At 43.0% G+C, this 8,750-nt stretch overlaps 1 pseudogene; it reads right to left on the bottom strand.

Moving 5' to 3' along the window:
• Positions 1-4,188: 4,188 nt before the first annotated feature.
• On the bottom strand, positions 4,189-4,759 carry LOC136148321 (interferon omega-1-like; annotated as a pseudogene).
• Between the last annotated feature and the right edge of the window lie 3,991 nt (positions 4,760-8,750).

Genomic DNA, 8,750 nt, shown 5'->3' on the forward strand with positions numbered 1-8,750 from the left:
GTATTATGTCACTATTATCTGTAGACCATCAGAAAACAAGAACTATGGTCCTGTAAATCATTGTGGAAAAATTCAAACCTTATGTATTAGAACTTAAATGGAAATGCAGAGAGTTATGGTTACATTTATTTTGGTGCAATTTAAACTGTCACAATAGACTATGTAGTCACACCTCTGAGTATTCTTTTAGACTAGAGAAGTGAGTTAGATAGAGCTTCAGGTTTTTATTTCAAGCTGACTTGACTCATGTAGATGAATAGCTCCTTTTGGATTAAGACTTTTCCGTGAGTATATTTCATTTCCATTGTAAAAACACAAAAGAAGCATCAAAGCTGTGACATTCTCTGATGGCCAGGATGGAAGGAAAAAGTTTCTCCATGAAAACAAAACTGAGAAAAGTGCAGAAAATGACAATTCTGGCCTATTTAAAGATCTTATATTCGGGAAATTTCAGGGAACAGCTGGATAAAGGCTGGCACAGGCCAACATCTGCAGGATCACCAAGCTCACCAGATGCCAACCCCTTCCCTGATGACATGGAGGGTGATGTTCTCCAGCCCTGGAGAATGGTGATCATCACCATTGCCACCCTCTGAGAGACCAGGAAATGCCAAACTCAGTGCTTCAGTGTAACTGAGTCCCAGGGCTCCAGCTCTACAAGGAGCTCAAAGCTGCCTTCCCTCTGCCTCTGTGGCTGGGATGGGCACCGCAGATCTCCCTGTAACAGACCAACTGGCCCTGCCCGCCCAGCGGGCACCAACTGCGGGTCAGGCTCCTTGAGCTCATGCACGAGATTCACCAAGAGAACAGGGGAGTCCCAGTGGGCAGGAGCCCCAGGCCTGGGCAAGGCGCTGCTGGGGCCCCGGGAGCACATGGAACCACGGGAGCAGTGAGGAAACTCCCTTTCTCGGCCAACATCCCAGGGCAGCTTTGCAGTCACTTTGCTTGGAGCCTGTGATTTCTGCACCTGCCTCTGTGTCCTTCCTCCCCATCCTGGGAGGAGATTTTAGCCAGGGCGCTTTACCCCAGTGCCTGTTTACGCATTGATTCACGGCTGGAGATCAGAGCGTGTTGGGGTGTGTTTTCAGATTCAGGGTTGTTTCTGGGGAAAGGACTGATTCGGGGAAAGGGGATAAGGCACCTACAGTCTAGACTGGCATCTAGTAGATATTGGGGCCCTCTTGTGGGAAGACTTGAGGACAAGACTGAGACTTACAGGAAAGGGAAAACGATTTCATTTAATATAAGTTGTTAATTTCTCCTTCAATGTTCAACTGGTTGAGAAATATTTTAAAATGTTTTAAATTAGTCTAATTTAAAAAAATTTTAATTAACTCTGAAACTCACACCAAGTTTAAATATTTTCCTTATGCCAAAACAAGATCAAATGCAAATGTTTTCTAAATGACTTCTTTCTTCATCTCAGTTCAGTTGACCAAAACCTGTGGTTGACAAACTTATGACCCGGTAACCACCTGAAATAATTAATCTCAATTTTCAAAATCTTTCTTTTCTTCTCTTTTAGCCTAGGATCTTCTGTTAAGCTTTCAAATTTATACATGCTTTTGCATTGGAGAGTTTGATGAACTTTTAAAAATGTCATTTCATACAGATCAGTTGCTTTAAAATTCATAATCAAGATGTTTTTGTGTTCAACATAATGTAGGTTTCCACTTAATATACCATTTGCTACTTCATAGGCACCTTATAGGCTAAATGTACTGATTGTATGCTGACTTGATGCCTAGTAAATATCTCGGCGTGCTTGCTATAGCTGTGAGATTATTTCATTTGCTAGTAAAATTTAAAAATGTGTAGATATTCTTTGTCCAATCCTAGACAAAAATAACCAATTCTAATTTGCAGAAGTAGAAGTTTTGCATTAAAAATTAGAGTTGAGGAAGACACAAATATGGCATAATCCTCTCTAAGGTAGATATGAAACAATGGTCAAAGCTCTGTATACACCTGTCACAGTAACAACTCTCACAGGTATGTTTAATGTGTCCCTGATGCTTTATATAATTTACTCATATACAATAATTTTGTAAGTTCTTGTACTAACATCATATAGATTAAATAACATGAGATGGTTTATTGAATGGAGTACAGTATTCTAATTATCCCTATTTTGATTTTAATTGGAGAATAATTGCTTTATATTGTTGTGTTGGTTTCTGCTGTACAACCGTGTAAACCAGCTCTCAGTACACATATATCCCCTCCTCCCTATAGAAGAAACTGTAGGATAGGACAGAAAAATCACCTGGACTAAATGATGCAGAGAACTGAGGGAAAAGTAAAGAGATGACGAGATAACAAATATACTGGTCACCTGAGAAGACAAGAGTAACCCATAAAAAATAAAAGGAAAAATGCAGCAAGATTGTTGTTTTCAAACAGTTTAACCGGTAAATCTATTTTAAGATTCACACTTCATTCATGAATAATGTTTCTCATGTCTTTAGTATGAGAAGGGTAACAGTTGGTTTCTGGATTCTTTGTGGGTTTTGGTCTTTCAGTAGCAATGCAGAGGCTCCAGGAGGTGACATTGCCAGCAAGTATAGACAAGGGGCTTTATTGAAAAGAGAACTAGGATCCAACCCGGGACACCGTAGGACTGGAGGGCAGAAATCCATTTCAGAGCACCTGCTCTTTCCTTCCTGCCTGTGCATGTGTTTGATTTTCTGCATTGATATGAGATCTCTATTCTTTCCCTATTATTCATCTTTGTACTACATCAAAGCATTTTCTACTAATTCATCTTTCTCAAAGAGTGTTTGATGAACTCATAGGAGTGCTTTCTAGAGATATGAAACCCAGAAATTGGAATGCTCTTCGCATACAGCAAAGGAAAGTCCTCACACTGGAAGCCTATGGAACTAGCACCCAAGGTGAAAAGAAAATACCTTTGCCGGGGGCCTAGCACTTTCCAGTGTCGCCTTCCAGTCATTGTCTCAGGCCAGCTGTCCTGTCTCCTCCCTGAGGGCAGCCATCTGTGATCCTCACAGTCCTGATGATTTCTGCCAGGAGCGCTTGATGATTCTTGTGTGACTGAACTCATTGAATCCAAACAGTAATCCTGTGAAAACTACTCTTATTGTCCGCGTACTAAAGATGAGGAATCTAACCTATTGCGTTTGTCAGACTTTTTAGTGTCACACTGTTGGTAAATAGCAGGGCTGGGATTCAGAGGTTTAGGAATTTCTAGAACTCTCTTTCACTTGGGCTCTCTTCCTCTGGCTCCCACTCTGACTACACCGTGCAGCTAGAAGAAATCAGCACAGAGCGGAGCTCCTGTGATGGAGGCAGTGAAGGCGCTGTGTAAGGGGGAGAACTGCTCAGTCCTGAGGAGGCAGGGCTGAGGAGAAGGTGGGAGACAGAGGAATAGGAGTCAGGAGCGGCCATCAACACCGCATGTCATCAGCTTTCCAGCAGGAGGAGACTGCTTCCCTCAGACATGTATATCAACCATTCTGTAATGAGTGGGTATAGATTAGTTATGCCTATGACATCAAGATTAACCATTTTGTGCAATTTCATAATCTCCTTTCTACATGTTTTTCTCTCGGCACCCTCGACAGCTTGTAGGATCTTAGTTCTCAACCAAGGCTCCCTGGAGGGAAAACAGAGTGCTAAAAACTGCACCTCCAGAAAGCTTGAAGAATTCCACCTTTTGACAAACATTTGTTAGAAAGTCATAGACGTGTTCCACAGTATAAAATGAACAAATACTGTTTTGTGATAGTATATATAGACAAAATAAGGACTTAGTTTTTTTTAAAATAGACAAACTGAAGAAGTTGACCTTGATAAGTATTTAATAAATAAAACAAACTACAGTGTATATCATAGAAGGGGAAATATATTTTCCAAGCTTTAATACAATGTCAGCACACACATTTTTTATATGAAAATATAAAATATTGAGATACAATAACATTAAATAAATACAATTTAAACAAATAACATCAAAGCATTTGTTGCTTATAGACTGATACTCCTGCAGCTGGGTACTTTTATATCTCCTTGCTTATGACCACTGGCATGTATTGGCTGAGTTAATTCAATAAATTTGGTGGCTGAGGCAGAATTCAGAGTTTTCTGAAATGATCCCAGGTGGGTATACAAGGGTGATGTGGCATCTTAGTCAGTGAGAGTCATGTCAAGGTCAGATCAGTCTCCATCCTATATTCTTAAACGTTCTTGCAAGCTGGTTGATGATGAGAGAGAAGGCCCTCAATATATCCAGTCTGACGATTTCCCATGCACAGTCGCTGTATTCCTTCTCATTCAGGTAGACATGGATTCTCTGGAAGTAGCTCGTCACGGCATCTGTGGGGCCCGACCTTCCCAGGGCAGAGTCTTCCTCTCCCGTCACCTGCTGCAAACAGTCGTCCAGGTCAGCCAGCCGCTGAACGAGTCCAGTGCAGAACTGCTCCAGGAGGGTGGTGTCCCAGGCAGCAGAGGAACGCGTTGTGTTGAAGACATTGAAGCTCTGCTGGAGCATCTCGTGGAGCACAGAGATGGCCTGGGTCTCCTGCAACTCACCGCCCTCCACCATCTCCTGGGGAAAAGCGAAGTCTTTTCTCTCCTGCAGACAGAGGTGAGGAGAGAGCCTCCTCATTTGGTCCAGGAGAGTGAGGTTCTTCTCAGTGGCAGCCAGCACTTGGTTCAGAGACAGGTCACAGCCCAGAGATCCTCCCGGGCCGTAGCTGACCAGCACCAGGGCCGTCAGTAGACAGAGCACAAAGGCCATGGGGAAGATGAGGCTGCTGCTGGGCTGGTGGAGACGGCGTCTGGTGGAACCTTGAGGTAGGTTCTCTGATGCCATGCTTTCTAAGCAAGGCCTTTAAATAGGGAACACGGTAGTTTTCATTTTCTAATCATTTCTATACACTTTTACTTCCTTTTTTGGTTTTCTGTTATGTATTCTAAATACAGTCTAAGTATTCTTCTTCCTTCCAGACTGTTTATGTTTCCTTTTCCTAGTGACTTCGGAAGTGCCCATCCAAATGAATATTTTTCAATCAAATGGGAAAGGTCTTTGTCTTAAATCTGTATTGATGGACATGTGTAATTACACGCGTTATTGCCCTTATCTCTCATTCATAAGTGCTGCTGTCCTCTCATCCATGAACACGTTGTTGGCTGCTCTTAGGCTCCGTTTTTCCCTGTTAGTTTCTGTAGGAAGCCAGGCTCTGTCAGCTCTATGGTTTCCATATTTGTAAGGGACTTACCAGATCCCTCTGGCAGTTAAGCTCTTGGAAACAAAGGATGAGCGTTCCTTTGTGTTTGATTTAGAGAAGAAGCTGAATATTATCAGTCCTTGAACTCTTTCCACATTTCTCTTCCTTCTGAAACACATTCCTGCAGATCCCTGCCCTTCAGAGAACCATGAGGTCAGGACTGTGACAGACATCACCCTTTCTTTCCAACATTTTCTTACTGGAGACCTGTTGTCGTCCACAGACTGGGCCAGTACCCCCACCAGAATCCTGGTTCTTCTCAGGGCGCATGGGTGAGGAGACTCTAATTCCAAGATAATTGTATTTCCCCAGCAGCACCTCACTCACAAGGGAGAGATCACTTGGTGCCACAGCCTGTCCTCTGGAGTGAGAGAGTCCCTTCCTCACTTGCTGGACTCCCTCCTTGAGGGCAGGCTCACCACATCCTGTGGCCTCAACATCTCCTTTCTGTGGAGGGCTTGTTTATTTCTTGGGAAAATAAATTCTCTTCCTAAACCCCATCCTCTCCCCTGGAGTGTTTCTGTGAAGGACCCTAGGTCTTGGTGGTCACCTCCTCTTCGCCTGACCAGTTTCCCCAGGTGTCCAAAATATCAGCAGTGCTCAGATGCTGAGAGCAAAAGAGTGTTTGTGTAAGTCGGTGAAGCCAATTTCCAACTGCAATCATTTTGCTTTTAGTAGATAAATAATATTTACTTTGCCAAGTATAGTTTTTATTTTTCAACTCTTTACTTAAACACTTCAACACGTGTTCTGTTCAGAGTTTCTGAGCTGGATGAAGGAGATTCAGTGATGGTGTTGTCTCGTGATGGAAGCTTATGTCACACAGTCTAGTGAGTTGCAGTCATTTACTCAGGCAGTTGTTTCCAACCGGCATCTCTGTTCCTCTCTTTCTGTTTCCTCTGAGAATGTAGGGCAGTGAGACCCAGTCTATGAGATCAGGAGACATAACCTTCTCTCCTTGAGTGTGGTTTTTCATTTAAACTTTTTATATACACTTAGTGACTTATTGGACAAGATATGTTTCACTGCTCCTTCTCTGACTGTAATTCAAGATGAGGTGAGAACAAGAAAGGGAAGTAAAGAAAGCCCGAGGGGCTGCGTCACTTTCAAGAGGTTAGATTTTTTTGTTTCTCTTTGCAATTTTGCTAGAAAGTAAAATTCCACAGTTGTTCTGTGGGCAATTAGAAAACAAGGGTAAGTCTCAATGTCATGAATATGAAAGACCTGACACAGTGATGTGTCTCGGTTAGCCAACTTCAGGGCAGCATCCTGGGGCCTAGGCTGTGGCAGAAGGGAAGGATCAAGTCAATATGAAGAACAGAAAGGCTGGGACATGGCTGCTTCTGATAAAAGCTCAAGGAAGGACAAGTCCTGAGTCTGTGGACTACCATCAGCTTTGTAAGACCAGCCACCTGATTTTCCTTTCCTTTAATCCATATGTGGTCAGTATAAGGGAAGAAGGAAGAAGTCACTCGCACCAGTTCATGGGAGATGGGCAATCAGAACCCCACTTGCTCGAACACTAAGCATCTCTCACAGGGTCAAGGAGATCAGAAGTTGCATGTGACAAGAATCTCCTTTCTGTGGAGGGCTTATTTACTTATTGGGAAGGTAGCCTTCCTGAAACCCCACCTCTCCCCTGGAGTGGTTGTGTGAAGGACCCTAGTTCTCAGTGGTCACCTCTTCTTCTCCTGACCCATTTCCCCAGGTGTCCAAATTGTCAGCACTGCTCAGAAGCTGAGAGTAAAAGTGTGTTTGCGCAAGCTGGTGGAGGAGTTTCCAGCTGCAATTATTTTAACTTTTCATAGATAAATAATATTTACTTTGCCAAATATAGGTTTTATTATTCAACCCTTTTACTTAAACTCTTCAACACTTGTTCTGCTCAGAGTTTCTGAGCTGGAGGAAGGAGATTCAGTGATGGTGTTGTCCCTCTTTGGAAGATTATGTCACAGAATCTAATGAGTTTCAATCATTTAATCGTGCAGTTGATTCTACTGGGCATCTCTGTTCCTCTATTTCTGTCTCCTCTGAGATTGCAAGGCAGTGAGACCCAGGTTACTAGATTAGGACAAACAGCCTTCTTTCCTTTACTTGAGCATAATTTTTCATTTAAACTGTTCATATACACTTAGTGACTTATTGGACACTTTTGGTATTCCTCCTCTTCTCTGGTTCTATTTCATGATGAGACAAGAACAATAAAGGGAAGTAAAGAAAGCCAGAGGGGCTGCATCTCTATCACTTTCAATATGTTAGATTTTGTTTGTTTGTTTCTGTTTGCCACTTTCCTAGAAAGAAAAATTCCACAGTTGTTTTGTGGGCAACTAGAAAACAAGGGTAAGTCTCAATGTCGTGAATATGGAAGAAGGGAAGTGGTTTTCCCCTGGCGTCATGAGGTATTCTGAGTTAGCAAACTGCAGTGCGGCACGCCTGGGGAGTAGGCTGTGGCAGAGGGGGAGGATGAGGCCAATATGAACAACAGAAAGCCTGGGACAGGGCTGCTTCTCACAGAGGCTCAGTGAAGGCCAAGTCCTGAGTCAGTAGACTGCCTTCAGCTTTGGAAGACCAGCTAGCTGATTTTCCTTTCCTTTAATCCACATGTGATCAGCATAAGGGGAGATAGAAGAGAGACGGGCAATCAGAACCCCAGCTTCTAGAACACAAACCCTTTCTGGCAGGGTTGAGGAGACCAGCCTTGCCTAGCATCTGTGTAGTTGATAAATCCACCTGGGCAATGAGAAGATGCTTTAAAAAACTAGAATGAAAGGGAATGAAATGATTCCAAAAGATCCTGATCTTAATCTGATTAACAGTAAAATTATGATATTAGTTGACGCATGCTGGATATTGTATCTTCCTTGCTTCATGCAGGATCTTTACTTGGGCCGTGGGAAGTCTTGCCTGCCTCATGCAGGATCTAGTTCCCTGAACAGAGATCCAACTCAGACTCCCTGCTTTGGGAGCATGGAATCCTGGCCACTGGACCATCAGGGAAATCTTAAGGGATAGGGTTTCAATATATGAATTTGGGGAACACACACACATTCAGTCAGTAACATAGTAATAAGAAGATACCAAGGTATTGTGTTTATGGTAAGGATTCATTAGGATATGTTTCCTTCTCGGTATTTATTTGCGGAGTGATAACACATTCCCTGATGCTACCCTCACTTTTTATGGCACATCCACCCTGAATTGTTTACTAATTAACTGTTATTCATGTTGTACTGTGAACCTAATTACCAAGGAGCTACCAGGCTTCCCTGGTGGCTTAGATGGTAAAGAATCCGCCTGCAATGCAGGAGACCAAGTTTCAATCCATGATTTGGGAAGATCCCCTGGAGAAGGAAATGGTAACCCACTTCAGGATTCTTGCTTGGAGAATTCCTTGGGCAGAGGAGCCTGACAGGCTACAGTTTATGGGGTCGCGAAGAGTTGGACTCAACTGAGCTAGTAACACTTTAGTCAGACAAATTCAACAGACTATCAGTGTTCATA

This window comes from Muntiacus reevesi, chromosome 17 (genome assembly GCF_963930625.1).
Source record: "Muntiacus reevesi chromosome 17, mMunRee1.1, whole genome shotgun sequence".
Lineage (NCBI taxonomy): Eukaryota > Metazoa > Chordata > Mammalia > Artiodactyla > Cervidae > Muntiacus > Muntiacus reevesi.